The sequence below is a fragment of the Sciurus carolinensis genome, chromosome 11, assembly GCF_902686445.1.
Source record: "Sciurus carolinensis chromosome 11, mSciCar1.2, whole genome shotgun sequence".
Classification (NCBI taxonomy): Eukaryota; Metazoa; Chordata; class Mammalia; order Rodentia; family Sciuridae; genus Sciurus; species Sciurus carolinensis.
This window is the reverse complement of record NC_062223.1, coordinates 102,271,767-102,292,573: the sequence shown is the minus strand read 5'-3', so window position 1 is coordinate 102,292,573 and position 20,807 is coordinate 102,271,767. Positions and strand designations below refer to the sequence as shown.

Sequence of the window (20,807 nt, the reverse complement as noted above, 5' to 3'; positions counted from 1 at the left end):
CAATGACTCACAAATAAATTTGTTGGTCCTAAAATAACCTGATGAGGGTTAGTAAATTTATTTCTGAAAATACATTAGTGTTCTGTGGGATAGAGTAGTGTTTACATGTTATACTTCCCCAAATGACAAGCTGTTACTATTTCTATTCCATATGTTCAGCGCTCTGAAAGTTGAGCTTTTGATCCCATTTTGTTGATACTTTCTCATCCTTTGAACTCCAAAGTCTTCCCATGACCTTGCATGCTTAGATGACTCTCCACCACTCATCTCTCCTTCTCTTCACCTATTGAAGTAAACCAACATTTTAGTGTTTTGGATTTTATTACAATTTTTCAATGCCACTCTTAAAATGTCTCAAAATGTCTGACCTTCCCTCTGCCTACGGCAAATCCTCTAATGGCACTATGAATTCCTTGTTTCTTATTCCCTTTTCGAGATTTGGTTTCTTTGATTACTTCATCCCCTTCTCGAATCTTAAATTTTTATCTGCATCAAGGCTCTTGGCTGTCTTCATTGTGGCCTCCATGCTCAGATGTCTTTCATGTTAGACATGATCGCTTGACCTACGTTCCCCTCTAGCTACTGCCCCCTCTTCCCTTTATAATTTCCTCACCTCACCTCCCATTCCTTTGCCAACACACTGCAAGCTGGTTTCCAGCCCCTTCTTGAAATGACTCTTGCTAAGTTACCAATGGCCTTAAATGAAATGGGCATTTCAGTATCTTAGATTACTTGACCTGAAGTTCATTTTTCATGACATTATTTTCTTCCTGTTTCATAAGAGGATCTTTCTCAGGCTCTTTTATTTTCCGTTTAGTCTCTAAAACTTGTTTTCCCCACATGTAAAGTATATAAAATGAGGATCATGCCAATTTTAGAATTCTTAGAAATAATGAGAATTGTATGTAATGTACATGTCACAGCATCTTGACAGTTTGAATGATTAGTAGCTTGTAGAGGTAGGATGGTGATAGGGACTTTAGGTTCTAGACTCTGGGACTTCCTACATTCAAATCCTGTCCTTGTCAGTTTTCAGCTTTGGGACTTTGATAAACCTCTTCAACCTCGCTGCTTCTTCATTTTCTCATCTGAAAGATGGAGTCCATAAAAGTACATGCTCCATAGGGCTGTGACGATTTAATGGTGTAATATGTATGATACTTAGAGTCTGATAAATGGTAAGTCCTTGATTATTATTAGTTGTAAATAAAATAAAACTTATTTTATTACTCAATTTGGCCATAAAATGTCCTTTAACCAGACTTTACTTTTTATTTTTTATTCTGGGACACCATGATTTTTCAACTTAACAATTATTACATAGCTTTTTTTTTTTTTTTTTTTTGAAGATTTAGATAATTTGAGCACATGTGCTCACACAGTTTCTAATTCTGTCACTAAGAAGCCCTCCTGCTGAGTGAAGTGCTTCCCTCCACTCTACCACATACCTAATAGAGAAGCCAGTTTTATTCTCACTTCTGGAGTTTTGGAAGCGTAGGATGGTGAAGAGGCATGGGGACTGGGCGTCAGAAGCCCAAGATTCATGTTCTGGCTCCTTCATCAACATATCTTAGGACTTTGATCAAAACTTACCCCTCTGGGAGTTTTAGTTTCTGTAACTGAAAAATGAAAATATTTGCTGTAAGCGTAAAAGCACATAAAAGCCCTCAAAATGACAGCGAAAGATTCAAAGAATACAAATTTATAAAGTATTATATAAATATGAAACATTGCTCAACTGCTTTATTTACAATGTCCTTTAGTATCTCAGTGATCTAAATTTTCTTCCTTGCCACAGTAGAGTTTGTGTGCTTCCCGGTTCACTTGGCTGTACTGTGGTAGCTTCCTGTACTCTCTTGATCTGGGCTCCTCTTTTCAAGCTTGTGGTTGCTCTTACTTCTCTATTTCTATGGTTCTGGGGTTTTAATCTCAAAGTTTCAGATCTTTTGAGAAAAAAATGATTTTTCTTTCTTTCTTAATGGCAGATTGAAAGAAAAATAAAAACAAACATTAACTGACCTTAGAGACATGTGACTAGAAAAACAATCAAATTTAGATATTAGCTGTAAGCATTACCTCTTTAAAAACAAAACCATGTCTCTTCATGGTTCCAGTATAATCCTTTAAAATTAGATAAAAATTGATGTGAAAAATAAGATAGATAGACTAGTTGTTGATGCCAGTGTATTTGTGAATACACTTGACTATAAGAGGACAATATTGGCTGATGAGTTTCCACCTGGGTGTCTAAGCCAACTGTAATTGCATTGGCACTGAGGACATGCTTATAGTTGATTCAAATTTGGATTGTACACAACTGCCACTTTTTTGTGTTATGTATAATCAAGTGAATGAACAGAATATGAAATCTACTTAACACATGCAGCTTAACCAGGAGGATGATAATTCTGCCAGCACTGACTAAGATTTATCTCTGATGAGTTTTCAGTCTGCTAAAGTGGGAAGCTTATAATTTTCTTTCAATTTAGGCTCTAAATTTCCTCCAATGGAAAGTGAGTTGGGGGTGGGTGGTGGAGATCCTCTATTAACTGAGCACCCACAACTTACCAGTGTGGGAATTTATGTGAATGTATTTCATATTCATTTTTTGATGGAAGAATAATGTCATGAACTTTAAATGGGTCATAGTTTTCTTCTGTTTTTTTTCTTTAGCTTGTAATTTACCAAAATAGTGAGCTGTTTTGCAAAGATCATTAAATGGAATTTTCTTTTCTTTTGATTTAGTCACATATTCCTAAAGTCTTGCTTGCAGGAAGTCTTGTTCTTTCCCCATCTGGAAGTGATCTCTTGTATATTTTATTTTTGAATCTTTATGGTATGTGTCACCATTTCCTCTTTTAGCTTATAGATAACTATATCTGTCTGATTTTTCCCATTAGAATACAAAATGGCCTTGAGAAAAAGGTGTTTTATATACCACATTCTAGTGCTTAAATATATTTGATGCTAAAAAGAATAAATAAATAAACACATACACACCTATTTTGCTTTGAATAATAATAGCAAATGAAACAAAACAAAGAAAGAAAGAACAAGAAAAACAACAATGAAAAACTCCTAAACTATGGGCCTTGGGAATGAACACATGTATCCAGTGGAAAATTATCTTGATGAGGGTAAAAGAATGAGCTCTGTTATTTTCTTATTACCAAAGAGTCTAAGAGTTGGGGTGATCTTAGGTAATTTTTGTGTTGTAAACCTAAATTGTTTCTTTTCTTTTGTTTTTAATCAACAGATAATAAGCATTCTTGTCTTTTCATTTGTGAAATGGAAATGATTTATGTCTCTGCCACAGAACTGATGTGATGCTTGAAGTTAGGAAATATAAGTATGGGTGTTTTGTGAACTAAAGGTGCTATATAGATGTAAATCCAACCATATATGAAGGGGAAATCTGAGCCTTTGCTGGTTCCCATGTTTAACTGAGTTTGAAGGCCTTAGTAGAAATTTATGAGTTCAGTAAGTTATTTGAAAGAGTGTCTGTCTCATAGTAGGTACTCAATATGTATTTGATACACTGAATTATTGATAATTTTATCAAAAGGGTTCCCTTAGAGAGTCAATGGAATTGTGTCTTAACTTGGTACACAGGAAGAAAAAATTAGCAGTTAGTTGTATGCCTTTCTTTCCTCTTTTTCTTCTCCTTCTCCTTCTCCTTCTCCTTCTCCTCCTCCTCCTCCTTCTTCTTCTTCTTCAAGTTTCACATATTTATTATTGAACCAACCCACACCAGTACTATAGGATCTTTGCAACTAAAGAAAGCTCACTTTCCCAGTTAAATGTTTTCAACTGTCCAGATAATGGTGACATTTTCAGATTGACGTGACAAGATGGTCATAACCTTGATACAACATAAACGTGTACCATTTTATATGTAATTCCTTATAGTCCCAGTTTGGGTCTTCTCCAATGGCTGCTCTTGGAATTGTACCTGATTTTATTCCCAGTATTTGTTTGAATCTACTGGGGGAATGGGACAATTTTGCTTTTGTTTCCTGGCCAAGAATTGCTTGATCCTAAAAGTCTTGTGAGAAGACATGGTAAGGAACTGAATCAAATGCTCCACCACAATGACTGAAAAAAAGGCAAAGCTAGCTGTGGAACCTTCAGACGGCTGTTGGATTTGTGCACAGATTCCAATTCTAGAGTTATGGACCAGTTCCTTAAGAGAGTTGCTACATGAAAGAACTGTATGGGCTTTTACCTATAGGATTTGGCAGGGACCATACCCTGAATTGCTCAACAGAAGTCATGTTCAGAAATTAATCTTGAGCCCACCAGCATGTGAAAATCTAAGAGCTGATCCAGAGACAAGAAATACTTTAAAGTGATTAAGGCAAAGCAGATGCTGAAGGTAATTTTCATTTTTGGTTGCTGCCAAATAAAGTCACAGCAGTTGCTAGGATCTTGCCCTTTATTAAATTAATTTATTCAAAAACATTTACTGTGTGCCAAACACTATTTAGACATGGGGATTCAGGTGGTGGGAAAGAAGGATGAAAACTCTTGCCATCATTGGATAAAATTTCTCAGGAATAGTTATTGGAAGGTGCTGCTCCCAGAAGCTAGTGCCAATAATGATAACTCACAGATGGCTGAGGCTGCTGTACCCTTGGAATCCATGAATGGTGCACATGGACAGAAGAACACTTGGAGGGGATTCCAGAGGTCTCTCCAGCATCTCAAATAAAACTTCCAGAGATTCTGGAGGAAAAAATAGAAGTTGTTGAATTTTTTAAAACTCAAAATTTCCTTTTCCTACAATTATAGTTTGATTCCCATGTCAACTTACCTTGACTAATTCCCACATCTGTCTCCTGTTTTCTCTTTATTATTTATCACTTTCTAGATTATATTGTGGTTAACTTTTCTTAAAAGGAAAGTAGAGTGGAAGGAAGTAAAATTGTCATCATTGCTGGAAAATCTCTATCTAAAGATACTCATGTTTAATAAGAAATCTAAAATAGTTTTTTAAATGTCGGATGATCCTTAGTACTAATGTTCTTTTCCCAGGGCCTCTTGACATATTTTTTTGAAGTATAGTGGACTCCCTTGGACTTTTAAGCATCGTATATCCTAAAGTTTATCAAATCATACAAAAATATTATTGGAAAATTTATTTTCCCAGACTTTAAAAAAATTGTAAAAACAGAAATAAACCTACCACACACTGCTTATCATAAGTAGTCATTCACTTTGGTTGTTGGCATATTACAGCTTCCCTGTGAGACACATATTAATGTTGAAGATAAATTGCCATAACCCTTTCCTGAAGGATCGTTGAGTATGTCTTTTTTTTTTTTTTTCACAGAAAACATAGGAAACTATGGAGTACCTCCTATATGATAGATACTTATGTTACCCAGTGAATATTAAACACACCCCCAAGAATAGAGCAGTATGATAATTTCCATTCCACAGAAGATAAAACTGAGTGTCAGAAAGATTAAGTAACAAGTATTATAGGTTGTCAATCATTTAATAAGTATGTGTTTTTTTAGTACATTTAAATATACAGAACAATGAGTTTCATTGTGGCATATTTGTAAATCCAAATAACATACTTTGAGCATATGTGATGTGTTTTTTGACCTATTTGTAATGCTATTAGATATGATAGTAGTTCAGACTATCTAAAGATGAAAGTCAAGTATTATTTAATGATTAATGATTTAATAAAAATTAACACATACCCTAATATTGTGCATATAATTCTGATTCATACATTATATTTCTTAATATAATAATGATTAACATTATGTATTGTTATCTGTATTGTAAAACTTAATTTTGACAACCAGAAGTTCAATATTTTGTATTAAACAGATTTACACTAAACTATTACAACATATATTTATTTGTAGTCTTTAGTGATTTATTTGTGAATAATTTTGAGAATATACTTTTAGCAAATTAGTTCCTGAATTTTACAAAATTCTGCTAAATACTGGATGACAGAATATTTTTGGTTATGAGTTATGAGACAACACATACTTGCAAGTAATTATTTTGTTAGTTTTCTTATTGAATTGTTCAATCTTTATATGTATTCTTTATATGCACTCCTGTCAGTATTATTTTATGAGTTTATAGTGGTTTTTTTTTTGGGTGCTGGGGATCGAACCCAGGGCCTTGTGCTTACAAGGCAAGCACTCTACTGACTGAACTATCTCCCCAGCCCCTTTATGAGTTTATAAAAATAAATATTTGTAAAAATGTTAGAACTTGGAAATTTTCCGAAAGCAAAATCAGAGATTACATACAATCTTTGATCAGTTTGTAAAACCTCAAAAATGTGCCCTAGATAGTTTTTAATAGATAAGCCCAGTGAAAAACATTGAATTTGTAAACACTACTGATTTTCCAACATGTGCACCAATAGGTAATTTGAACAAAGATCGCTGTATTGAACTAAGAAACAGAAGGAATTCTGGAATTGTACCAGTTACCAGTTGGATGGCAGTGTGGATACTGTCACTGGAGGAAATCAGGGTACTGATGTTTATTGGCATGTGCGAGTAGTGCTAAAAGCTAAGAGTTGCATGTAGAAAAGAAAATGCTAATAGTGAAGTGTCTCACATTTAAGAGATCTGGGAAAAAGTGTACCTAAATGGACCATAGACATGGAGGCTTGTTAATAAGCATAAGTGACTTTTTGAGAAAAGAAATGATAGTTTCATATCTATTAAATTGTGAGAGTCAGAGGTCCTCCAACACGTTTTCTAAAGAGACTCTTATCTCCTGAAGTTCATCTGTGAGAACAGACACAGATGAAGATCAGGCACAAAAGGTAGAAAATCACAGAAGATTGAATTCTCAGCCGAGGTAAGTCTTTTACCCCAAGGTCAACCTAGATAGGGGAGAAGCAGTACTCTGAAACTTGGGATGGGGATATCTGGATAGATGCACTTGTGAGTTTTGAACCGTCTAATTTTCTGAACCATCTGTGTGTGCAGAAGAAACTAATTATTTACTGCTAGAAGATGGAAGCCTTCCTCCCTGCTTTAAATATTATGTGAAGGACTCAAATGAGTCAGTTCCTTCTAAGACAGGACATTTCCCTTTTCAGACTCTTTTTCCATATTTTCTCCTGGCCAATTCTATAATTGGAGTCGGATATGCACATAATTTAACTGGGGGAAATGTTGACTTGCTAAGGGAGGTTAAATAGTGTCAGTTAATGGGGAAGCTGGGCTTTGCTTATATCTACTTCAGAAAATATAAGAATAACACTGGGAAGAAATCTTGAGTGGGATTAAGAAGAATTTGTTGAGAGGAAGGTGTTTTCCTGTTTCACTCATGGCCATGGGAAATGGACTTGTATGGTGCTGTTATTCTATTTGAAAGCTTAGAGGAAAAAATATTTCTCATTAAGCAAAACAAAGATGTTAGAACTTCCTCCTTAAATAAATGAGAAAAGAGGGGATTCTAGAGTGGCTTTTCTATATAAGAAAAATCACTATCTTACCATATTCCTTAGACTACTCCATTTACCAAGGCAATAAAGAATGTGCTGGTGAGGGAACTCCAGAATAAAGGAGCACTCAGAGATCTTCTCATATTTTTTTTCTCCTGGTGGCTCTGAGGATTATAGGATCCTGAAATAGCTGAGGTCAAGTGGCAATATTTATCATAAAGGGCAAGGTGAGAAAGTACAATAGTTACTATCATATTTTATCCAGATGTTCTCTTCTTTAGGGGTTACTTGCACCCCAGTTTCTTGGAATATTGGTGGCTACTGGTCTTAAGGAACTAGAGCACACAAGATTACACTCCTTTCCAGGAAACAGTATTCTGCCAATGGCTAACAGGAGAACCTAAGCGCCTTGCCTGAATTTGGGAGAATTTTGAAGAGAGTGACCAGTTTCAGAACTCCTGGAAGGATTGATTAATGTCTCATTTATAACTTCATTGATGATAAACTCCATAAACCTAACCAAGTAGGATACCTAATGTAATCCTGGATGCAGTATTTTTGCTGGAGCAGATTGAAATTACTTAACCTACATAATTTGTTAATTTGGTACATGTATTCCTTACTTCTCACAAAGAAGGAAGATCAGAAACAAATTGTATTCATAAAGGAGGGTCAACACTTTATACCCACATGTTATCTCAAGGCTATATTAATTCTCTTTGTCATAATTTAATCCAAAGGGACCAGGTTTGTCTAGGCACATAGATCATTTCTCCCCTGTATCAATGATATCATGTAAATGAGATCTGTTGAGCTGAAGAGTTTTAGGGATGCTTTGATAAAACACTTGTATTCCACAAGGTAGGATGGAAGCCTTACAAAAATTCAGTAATATGCCACATGATTGAAGTGCTTAGGGATCTAGTGGTCTGGTGTACACCTTGCATTTTTTATTTTTTATTTATTTATTTATTTTATTGTAAACAAATGGGATACATGTTGTTTCTCTGTTTGTACATGGCGTAAGGCATACCATTTGTGTAATCATAAATTTACATAGGGTAATGCTGTTTGATTCATTCTGTTATTTTTCCCCTTCCCCCCCACCACTGCCACCCCTCTTTTCCCTCTATACAGTCCTTCCTTCCTCCATTCTTGCCCCCCTCCTTAACCCTAACTCTAACCCTAACACTAACCCCTCCCACCCCCCATTATGTGTCATCATCCACTTATTAGCGATATCATTTGTCCTTTGGTTTTTTGAGATTGGCTTATCTCACTTAGCATGATATTCTCCAGTTTCATCCATTTGCCTGCAAATGCCATAATTTTATCATTCTTTATGGCTGAGTAATATTCCATTATATATATATACCACATTTTCTTTATCCATTCATCAATTGAAGGATATCTAGGTTGGTTCCAAAATCTGGCTATTGTGAACTGAGCAGCTATGAACATTGATGTGGCTGTATCTCTGTAATATGCTGATTTTAAGTCCTTTGGGTATAGGCCAAGGAGTGGGATAGCTGGGTCAAATGGTGGTTCCATTCCAAGTTTTCTAAGGAGTCTCCACACTGCTTTCCAGAGTGGCTGCACTAATTTGCAACCCCACCAGCAATGTATGAGTGTACCTTTCTCCCCACATCCTCGCCAACACCTGTTGTTGCTTGTATTCTTGATAATTGCCATTCTAATTGGGGTGAGATGGAATCTTAGGGTGGTTTTGATTTGCATTTCTCTTATTACTAGAGATGTTGAACATTTTCCCATATGTTTGTTGATTGCTTGTAGGTCTTCTTCTGTGAAGTGTCTATTCATTTCCTTAGCCCATTTGTCGATTGGATTATTTGCATTCTTGGTGTAGAGTTTTTTGTTTTTTTTTTTTGCGGTACTGGGGATCAAACTCAGGGCCTTGTGCTTGTGAGGCAAGCATTCTACCAGCTGAGCTATCTCCCCAGCCCGGTGTAGAGTTTTTTGAGTTCTTTATAGATTCTGGAGATTAGTGCTCTATCTGAAGTATGAGTGGCAAAGATTTTCTCCCACTCTGTAGGCTCTTTCTTTGCATTGCTGATAGTTTCCTTTGCTGAGAGAAAGCATTTTAGTTTGAATCTATCCCAGTTATTGATTCTTGCTTTTATTTCTTATGCTATGGGAGTCCTGTTGAGGAAGTCTGGTCCTAAGCCGACATGTTGAAGCTCTGGACCTACTTTTTCTTCTATAAGATGCACGGTCTCTGGTCTGATTCCGAGGTCCTTAATCCATTTTGAGTTTAGTTTCATGCATGGTGAGAGATATGGGTTTAGTTTCATTCTGTTGCATATGAATTTCCAATTCTCCCAGCACCATTTGTTGAAGAGGCTATCTTTTCTCCATTGCATATTTTTGGCCCCTTTGTCTAGTATGAGAAAATTGTATTTATTTGGGTTTGTGTCCGTGTCCTCTATTCTGTACCATTGATCCACCTTTCTATTTTGGTACCAATACCCATGCTGTTTTTGTTACTATTGCTTTGTAGTAGAGTTGAAGATCTGGTATTGCAATACCCCCTGCTTCACTCTTTCTACTGAGGATTGCTTTAGCTATTCTGGGTTTTTTATTCGTCCAGATGAATTTCATAATTTCTTGCTCTATTTCTGTAAGGTACATCATTGGGATTTTAATTGGAATTGCATTGAATCTGTATAGCACTTTTGGTAGTATGGCCATTTTGACAATATTAATTCTTCCTATCCAAGAACATGGGAGATCTTTCCATCTTCTGAGGTTTTCTTTAATTTCTTTCTTTAGTGTTCTGTAGTTCTCACTGTAGAGGTGAACTCTTTTGTGAGATTGATTCCCAAGTATTTTATTTTTTTCGATGCTATTGTGAATGGGGTAGTTTTCCTAATTTCTCTTTCTGAAGATTCATCACTTATGTATAAAAATGCCTTAGATTTATGTGCATTGATCTTATATCCTGCTACTTTACTGAATTCACTTATGAGATCTAAAAGTTTTCTGGTGGAATTTCCTGGTTCCTCTAAGTATATAATCATATCAACAGCAAATAGGGATAGTTTGAGTTCTTCTTTTCCTATTCATATCCCTTTAATTTCTTTGGTCTGTCTAATTGCTCTGGGTAGAGTTTCAAGGACGATATTGAAAAGAAGTGGTGAAAAGAGGGCATCCCTGCCTTGTTCCAGTTTTAAGGGGCAATGCTTTCAGTTTTTCACCATTTAGAATGATATTAGCCATGGGCTTAGCATAGATGGCCTTTACAATGTTAAGGAATGTTCCCACTATCCCTATTTTTTCTAGTGTTTTGAGCATGAAGGGGTGCTGTATTTTATCAAATGCTTTTTCTGCATCTATCAAAATAATCATGTGATTCTTGACTTTAAGTCTATTGATATGGTGAATGACATTTATTGATTTCCTGATGTTGAACCAACCTTGCATCCCTGGGATGAAACCCACTTGATCATGGTGCACTATCTTTTTAATATGTTTTTGTATGCGATTTGCTAAAATTTTGTTGAGGATTTTTGCGTCGATGTTCATTAAGGATATTGGTCTGAAATTTTCTTTCCTCGATGTGCCTCTGTCTGGTTTAGGTATCAGGGTGATATTGGCTTCATAGAATGAGTTTGGGAGGGTTCCCTCTTCTTCTATTTTATGGAATACTTTGAGAAGTATTGGAATGAGCTCTTCTTTAAAGGTTTTGTAGAACTCGGCTGAGAACCCATCTGGTCCTGGACTTTTCTTTGTTGGTAGGCTTTTGATGACTTCATCTATTTCATTACTTGAAATTGGTCTATTTAAATTGTGTAAGTCCTCCTCGTTCAGTTTAGGCAATTCATATGTCTCTAGAAACCTGTTGATGTCTTCGAAATTTTCTATTTTGTTGGAGTATAGATTTTCAAAATAGCTTCTAATTATGCTTTGTATTTCAGTCGTGTCTGTTGTGATATTTCCTTGTTCATTCCGAATTTTAGTGATTTGGGTTTTCTCTAGTCTTCTCTTTGTTAGTGTGGCTAAGGGTTTATCAATTTTGTTTATTTTTTCGAAGAACCAACTATTTATTTTGTCAATTTTTTGTATTGTTTCTTTTGTTTCAATTTCGTTGATTTCAGCTCTGAGTTTAACTATTTCCTGTCTTCTACTACTTTTGTGTTGGTCTGTTCTTCTTTTTCTAGGGCTTTGAGCTGTAGTGTTAGGTCGTTTATTTGTTGAGTTTTACTTCTTTTATTAAATGCGCTCCATGAAATAAATTTTCCTCTAAGTACTGCTTTCATAGTGTCCCAGAGATTTTGATATGATGTTTCTTTGTTCTCATTTACCTCTAAGAATTTTTAAATTTCCTTCCTAATATCTTCTGTTACCCATTCATCATATAATAGCATATTGTTCAATCTCCAGGTGTTGGAGTAGTTTCTGTTTTTTACTCTTTCATTTATTTCTAACTTCAATCCATTATGATCTGATAGAATACAAGGTAGTGTCTCTATCTTCTTGTATTTGCTAACATTAGCTTTGTGGCATAATATATGGTCTATTTTAGAGAAGGATCCATGTGCTGCTGAGAAGAAAGTGTATTCGCTCTTGGTTGGATGGCATATTCTATAAATTTCTGTTAAGTCTAAATTATTGATTATGTTATTGAGATCTATGGTTTCTTTGTTCAATTTTTGTTTGGAAGATCTGTCCAGTGGTGAGAGAGGCGTGTTAAAATCACCTAGTATTATTGTATTATGGCCTATTTGATTTCTAAAATTGAGAAGGATTTGTTTGACATACATGGATGAGCCACTGTTTGGGGCATAGATGTTTATGATTGTTATATCTTGCTGATTTATGCTTCCCTTAAGCAGTATGAAATGTCCTTCTTTATCCCTTCTGACTAACTTTGGCTTGAAGTCCACATTATCTGAAATGAGGATGGATGCTCCAGCTTTTTTGTTGTGTCCATGTTCATGGTATGTTTTTCCCCATCCTTTCACCTTCATTCTATGGGTATCTCTTTCTATGAGGTGAGTCTCTTGCAGGCAGCATATTGTTGGGTCCTGCTTTTTAATCCAATCTGCCAGTCTATGTCTTTTGATTGATGAGTTCAGGCCATTAACATTCAGGGTTATAATTGTGATATGATTTGTATTCCTGGTCATTTGGCTCTTTTTTTTTGACACAACTTGGTTTCTCCTTTATTTGGCTATTCCTTTAGGGTAGTTCCTCCCTTTGCTGATTTACATCATTGTTTTTCATCTCTTCCTCATGGAAGATTTTGCTGAGAATGTTCTGTAATGCTGGCTTTCTTTTTGTAAATTCTTTTAGCTTTTGTTTATCATGGAATGATTTTATTTCATCATCAAATTTGAAGGTAAGTTTTGTTGGGTATAAGATTCTTGGTTGGCATCCATTTTCTTTCAGAGCTTGAAAAATGTTGTTCCAGGCCCTTCTAGCTTTTCGGGTCTGGATTGAAAAATCTGCTGATATCCGTATTGGTTTCCCCCTGAATGTAATTTGGTTCTTTTCTCTCACAGCCTTTAAAATTCTGTCTTTATTTTGTATGTTAGGTATTTTCATTATAATGTGCCTTGGTGTGGGTCTGTTGTAATTTTGTGTATTTGGAGTCCTATAAGCCTCTTGAACTTGATTTTCCATTTCATTCTTCAGATTTGGGAAATTTTCTGATATTATTTCATTGAATAGATTGTTCATTCCTTTGGTTTGTTTCTCTAAGCCTTCCTCAATCCCGATAATTCTCAAATTTGGCCTTTTCATGATATCCCATAGTTCTTGGAGATTCTGTTCATGATTTCTTACCATCTTCTCTGTTTGTTCAACTTTGTTTTCAAGGTTAAATATTTTGTCTTCAATATCTGAGGTTCTGTCTTCCAGGTGTTCTATCCTATTGGTTGTGCTTTCTATGGAGTTCTTAATTTGGTTTATTGTTTACTTCATTTCAAGGATTTCTGTTTGTTTTTTTTTTCAATATCTCTAACTCTTTATTGAAATGATCTTTTGCTTCCTGTATTTGCTCTTTTAACTGTCGATTGGTGCTATCATTCAATGCGTGCATTTGCTCTTTCATCTCATCGTTTGCTTCCCTGATCATTTTAATTACATACATTCTGAACTCCCTTTCTGTCATTTCTTCTGCCATGTTGTCATTGGATTTTATTGATGTAACATCTAGATTTGTTTGGGGCATTTTCTTCCCTTGTTTTCTCATATTGTTCAGGAATCAGTGGGTCATTAACATATTGCAGATTTCCTCTATTGACTTATAATGTCCCTGAAGATTGCTAGTATATCCCCTCTTATCCTTCAGTAGCCTGCAGTCTTGGAGGAAGTTGATAATGTGGTGCTCCACAAGGAAGCTGCCTCTCAGGGTTGGTGACCCTCAGGTGGGATATATTCCCTGATAGTGGGCAGAGGTGCCTCCACTTGTTGACCAATGGTCATCCAAAGGGGAACTAGGCTGTGGACTGAGGCATGGCCTGTTTGTTCCTGTGTCTCTGGTTTTACCGACTTTGTGGGAAAACCTCACCTGGCGGGGAAGACTCACCCGGTGGGGAGGTCTCGCTGGTCAGTTCCCCTCCTAGAGGTTCCCTTCAATCTACAACTACCGCCTGGGCTGGGCTGTCTTCCTCTGCAACGTTCCCAGGGGTCCGTACCTACCTCCTGGGCCTGGGAGCCTCACCCTTAGCAGACGAGTCTCCTTAGGCTGCCTCTCCTCAGAGAATCTGCCCGCAGGCCTAGAAACTTTGCTCCGCCCCTAGGCATGTCTCAGTGCGGCTCTTCCAGCAAGAAGCCACCTAGGTCCTGAGACCCTGCTCTGCACCTAATCGCCTGGCTATGCGGCCCCTCCTCTGAGCCGCCACCTGGAGTCCTGTACAATAGCTCCAAGACCCGCCACACACCCCACCCCCCGGACAGCTGCCCGGTATTCCAACGCAGTCACTAGGAGCCCAAGTAACTCACTTCGCGTCTCCTCCTCCTGCCAACTGCCCGTAGCCCTAGGCAGTCATTCCCAGTCCAAGTGACCCACCCTGTTCCTCCTCCTCCTCAGGGTAGCCCCCCCGGGTGTTCAGGAGTGGTCGCTTTGAGTCCAAACAACTCACCACTCGCCTCCTCCTCTGGCAACCGCCTGTGGCTCTGATGCAGTCACTCCTAGACCAAGCGACCCGCCGCGCTTCTCCTCTTCCTTCGGGCAACCCCCTGGTGTGTTCGGAAGCGGTCCTTCTGAGTCCAAATAGCTCGCCACGCAGCTCCTCCTCAGGCAGCTGCCTGTAGCTCTGATGCAGTCACTCCTAGACCAAGCGACCTGCCACGTTCCTCCTCTTCCTCCAGGCAGCCCCCCTGGTGTTCAGAAGCGGTCCTTCTGAGTCCAAACAGCTCGCCACGCAGCTCCTCCTCTGGCAACCGCCTGTGGCTCTGATGCAGTCACTCCTAGACCAAGCGACCTGCCGTGCTTCTCCTCTTCCTCTGGGCAGCCCCCCGGTGTTCAGAAGTGATCGCTCTGAGTCTAAACAGCTCGGCACGCTGCTCCTCCTCAGGCAGCCGCCCGGAGCCCCAGTGGTTGCTCCGAGTCCAAGCGCTGTGCTGAGCCACCTCCTCTACAATGATCCCAGTTGTCTGTGTTTTCCGCTCCAGTGGGGGGAGGGGCGTCTCGCCGGGCAACTCTACTCCACAAAGTTCCCTGCGTTCCGGGGCTACCGCCCCATCAGGGACACCTCCCCAACGGGAGAGACTCACCCGGTGGCTTTGAGTTGGTCCCAAATCTCTCACTATCTCCTCTTTTGAATCCTGCGTCCTGGAGCAACATGAAATGCAGCCGCCCTCTAGTCCACCATCTTGAAGTTCCCTAGTAAAATTCTTTATGTATATCAGTTTCATCTGTTGAGTTTACAAGTATATGGCCAGTTGGGTTTCCCAGAATTACTTTATCATTAAATAGGATACATTTCTTATACAAAATGAAACAATGTTTTAACATAGTGTCATTAAACAACAATAATGAAATACCCAACTTCCAGTAGCAGCACAATGAATTAAAGAATTACACCTTGCTATTATTTAAGAGTTAAACTAAACAAGAATCTGTTGTAGGAAGAGGAATAGCTACTGTAAAATTTTATAGCAATTTATTCTCAAGATAGAGTGTTACATCCTAGAAAAGAGAACAATGTTGTTCTCAAATTTACTTTAAAGCAATTGAAGTGGGTTAGGCATGTGGCTCAGTGGTAGAGCACTTGCCTAACATGCACAAGATCCTGGGTTCACTCTCCAGCACCACAAAAGCAACAACAACAACAAAATAATTGAAGTATCCCTTAAAATGATTCCATAATAAAAGCAAATTGGAAATTATGAAAAGCCACGAGGCAAGTCATAGTTGGAGAAAGATCTAGGTTTGAATGCCTGGTCATGCCACTTATAGAAACTTCTGATCTTAGGCAAGATTCCTAACTCTGGTTAGCCTCAATTTCTTCATCTGCAAAACTGGTCAAGGAGCGAAGTAATTCCAGGACGCTAGGCTCTGCACCTTGCATTTTTAACCCCTAGGTAAGAAGCATAAAACTTGTTAGGGCTCTTTGAGATTTGGACTCAACATATTCTAAGGATTACTTTGATGCTCCAGTATTTGATAAAAGACTTTTCATTTTGAGAGGGGCTCAGATCAAGAGGAAGAAAAGACACTACAACAGGTGTAGTTTGCAGTAGAAACAGCCCTTTTAATAAAGAAAGATACTGTTTGAAGTTTCTGACTAAATAGGAGAAAGAGTGCAGACTTAGAGTTCTGGAGTAAGGACAAGCTTCATGCCACTTACAACTGCTATGCACTACTCACAAGTCTCTTGGCATGCTATTGACTCTAAGAAAAACTGGGCATCTCACTAGTTGTCAAACAGAGACAACTAGCAGTCAGGATCTGATTCCCTCAAGAGATTGTATGCAGATGTATGATTGACTGACATGAAGGTGTAAAATACAGCTTACTTCCCTTGAATGAGACCAAGTCTGTGGTGTAGTTTACATTCTAGAATTTCTCCATGGCATCAAACTAAAGGTAGCTTATCTTACTTTCTTTATCTCCCTTCTCCTGACAGAAATGAATAATTTTTACAAGGATCCTCATCTCAAGTTGTTTTTGGGATCCTGACCTGACAGGAATTGTTGGCATAATGGTGGAATTTGAAGGCTTGCATGTAATGGGATCACCTAAGATGAGTGTAAAGTGAGAACCAATCTGGGAAATTTTAAATGGTTAAAGGGCAGGAATAGGAAGAACAAGATGCTGAGTAGGAAATCAGTCACGAATATTGCAGAAGTCAAAAAAGTATGTCAAGAAAGGAAGTCAAATGTCAAGTGGGAAGAAACTGTAGCAGATGCTGTTCATTCTCTACCAGATTTCTTGAGTTTACCTTCACTTTAGAGGTTTGCCCTGGGGCAATTAGAGGCCCATTCCTGCTGTGTCTGGTACTCCAGTGTCTTTTGGCCCTTGAGTATAGAAGGCATCTTCTTTGCGGCTGGGTACAAAAACTACAATTCTTCCCTTTAGGTTAGAGCAGACTCTGTAGTACAATTTGATTTCCAAGGTTTCCTTTGGAATCACGCTGCTTTTTACCTGAAAACACAGCCTTGATTAATCTCTCACTCTTTTCTATCCTACATCCCTTATATTTTTGTAGGGTCCTCCTGAGGGCTTGGACTTCTTAGAAACCATGCCCAAGATTCAGGTTCACATAATTTACTGATGGATTTTTAAACAGCGGTTCAAGTAAGGTCAAAAAGTGTTTCTAGGCTTTGGAAATTAGGATATAACTAGTGATTTTGGGGGAAAAAATCAGATTAGTATGAATAGAGGAAAGAGAGGGAGGAGAGTTACAGAAGTCAGGGCAATTAGACAAATATACACCTTTTGTTGTGGCATGAAGTAGAGCCATAGAGGTAGACAGATTTGGGAATAAGGTCAAGGGAATTGTGTGTGTGTATTCATGTGTGTGCATGTTTATGTGTGTTTATGCTTTTGTGGGCGATGAGTGTTTTAAGATGTCTGATTTTTTTTTTTTTGAGAATTATTTAGGTTTAGAGAAAATAGTCAAAGGAAGAAGTTAACAATGCAGGAAAAGATGTGGAACTTAACACCTGTGTGAATTTCAAATACATGTGTATGAATAAAAAGCAGAAACAGAATAAAAGATGAATGGCAGCATATTTTATTTTTATATCTAGAAGTACTTACAGTATAGAGCCTCAAGTGCTCAGATGCATCCAATCCTCCTGAATAGATAATAATGATAATTTTCTGTAAAGTAGATAAATAAGACCTTAAAAACAATAAGTTGCTGATTGCTTGACTTGTGCCATATAAAATATATTTCTTGTTGCTAGGTATCAGATGTGATAACTATAAGGCAAACGATGTGTGCTATTTTAGGGATTTACCAATGACTTAAAAGACTAACATAACCAAATTGGGATGGATGAAAGGAACAGAAATCTAAATAAGGAAAACAGGGAAAAATTGAATGTTTTAAATTCAGCTAATATCAAACCTATAAGTGGGTTGAATGTTTTAGGGCTACTAAAAAGTTTAGACACTGAGCCCCATCTCAAGGATGTTATGTACACTTGAAATCCTTATCTTAAAGTTTTAAAGTTATTGAGAGCAGCTCAGACTCATCATGTAAATATTTCCCTCTTATTTTTCCACTTACCCTTGCCAACTGTTCATTGATAATCATTCCTTTTATTTTTTCTGTGTTGTTTTTCGGAATCTGTACTCTTAGCTCTGGGAACTCTTCACTATTTGCACATTTTCATCTGTTGACTTGATTTGGGCAATTTGCAAATTGGCAGTTCTTCATCACGCTCTGCTTCTATTTGCTACGATGGATACAAGCACATATTTAAGCATTGGCTCCAAGGCCAAGGATGTAGTTAGTGCTAGCATTCAGTCTGTAATGTGGTAAGAATTATCAACTTCATGAGGATTCCTCCTGTAATCTTTGTACTTTAGGATGTCAATTCATTTTTGTTTTCTCTTTGGCACTTCCATTATTTTTTATTTAGAGAGCAAGTGTGAGGAGTTGAGAGGCATCTGGTTCACAAGCTTCTGGCAACAGCTTGACCTGAAATGTAAGTTCTGTACTTCGTTTTGTGGGTCATCTGATTCAGACTGTTGGGTTCCAGTGAGTGAGTCATTTTAAAGGCCACATGCCATCCCATGAGACTGCCCTTCTTTCAGCACGACTTTCTCTTTGCCTTTTCTGCTTACCTTCTCAATTCAGAGGTCACTCAGTATGGCCTGGATTGGAGATGACTTTCCTATGATAGTTGGTTGTACAAATGCTTTCTTTACTCTTTTTATAGTAAAAATAACACAGACTGAGTGAACCTTTGTAAAGATAATCCTTCTGTTATAGGCTCAGTCACAAACCTTTTGTCACTGTTTTTTTTTTGAAGGACATACATAATTTATTTATTTTTTATTTTTTATTATAAACAAAAGAGATAGATATTGTTTCTCTGTTTGTACATGGAGTAAAGGCATACCATTTGTGTAATCATAAATTTACATAGGGTAATGTTGTTTGATTCATTCTGCTATTTTTTCCCTCCTCCCCAACACTCACACCCCTCTTTTCCCTCTATACAGTCCTTCCTTCCTCCATTCCTGCCACTCTCCCTAACCCCAACCCTAACACTAACGCTAGCCCCTCCCACCCCCCATTATGTGTCATCATCATCTGTATATCAGCAAGATCATTTGTCCTTTGGATTTTTGAGATTGGCTTATCTCACTTAGCATGATATTCTCCAATTTCATCCATTTGCCTGCAAATGCCATAATTTTATCATTATTTATGGCAGAGTAATATTCCATTGAATATATGTACCACGGTTCATTTATCCATTCATCGATTGAAGGACATCTAGGTTGGTTCCACAATCTGGCTATTGTGAATTAAGCAGCTAAGAACATTGATACAGCTGTATCTCTGTAGTATGCTGATTTTAAGTCCTTTGGGTATAGGCCAAGGAGTGGGATAACTGGGTCAAATGGTGGTTCCATTCCAAGCTTTCTGAGGAATCTCCACACTGCTTTCCAGAGTGGCTGCACTAATTTGCAAAACTACCAGCAATGTGTGAGTGTACCTTTTTCCCCACATCCTCGCCAACACCAATTGTTGCTTGTTTTCTTGATAATCACCATTCTAATTAGGGTGAGATGGAATCTTAGGGTGGTTTTGATTTGCATTTCTCTTATTATTTCTCTTATTATTTCTTATTATTTCTCTTTCTCTTAGAGATGTTGAACATTTTGTCATATATCTGTTGATTGCTTGTAGATCTTCTTCTGTGAAGTGTCTGTTCATTTCCTCAGTCCATTTGTTGATTGGATTATTTGTATTGTTCGTGTAGAGTTTTTGAGTTCTTTATAGATTCTGGAAATTAGTGCTCTATCTGAAGTATGAGTGGCAAAGATTTTCTCCCACTCTGTAGGCTCTCTCTTCGCATTGCTGATAGTTTCCTTTGCTGAGAGAAAGCTTTTTAGTTTGAACCTATTCCAGTTTTTGATTCTTGCTTTTTTTTCTTGTGCTATGGGAGTCTGTTAAGGAAGTCTGATCCTAAGCCAACAAGTTGAAGATTTGGACCTACTTTTTCTTCTATAAGATGCAGGGTCTCTGATCTGATTCCGAGGTCCTTGATCCATTTTGAGTTGAGTTTTGTGTAGGGTGAGAGATAGGGGTTTAATTTCATTCTATTGCATATAGTTTTCCAGTTTTCCCAGCACCATTTGTTGAAGAGGCTATCTTTTCTCCAGTGCATATTTTTGGCACCTTTGTCTAATATGAGAAAATTGTATTTATTTGGGTTTGTGTCCATGTCCTCTATTCTGTACCATTGATCTACCTGTCTATTTTGGTGTCAATACCATGCCATTTTTGTTACTATTGCTTTGTAGTAGAGTTGAAGATCTGGTATTGCAATACCCCCTACTTCGCTCTTTCTGCTGAGGATTGCTTTAGCTATTCTGGGTTTCCTATTCTTCCAGATGAATTTCATAATTGCTTGCTCTATTTCTGTAAGGTATGCCATTGGGATTTTAATTGGAATTGCACTGAATATGTAGAACACTTCTGGTAGCATGGCCATTTTGACAATATTAATTCTGCCTATCCAAGAACATGGGAGATCTTTCCATCTTCTAAGGTTTTCTTTAATTTCTTTCTTTAGTGTTCTGTAGTTCTCATTGTAGAGGTCTTTCACCTCTTTTGTGAGATTGATTCCCAACTATTTTATTTTTTTCGAGGCTATTGTGAATGGGGTAGTTTTCCTAACTTCTCTTTCTGAAGATTCATCACTTATGTATAAA

At 37.6% G+C, this 20,807-nt stretch overlaps 1 pseudogene; it reads right to left on the bottom strand.

The window, feature by feature from the left end:
- Positions 1 to 3,903: 3,903 nt before the first annotated feature.
- Positions 3,904 to 4,060, bottom strand: LOC124995335 (60S ribosomal protein L39-like; annotated as a pseudogene).
- Between the last annotated feature and the right edge of the window lie 16,747 nt (positions 4,061 to 20,807).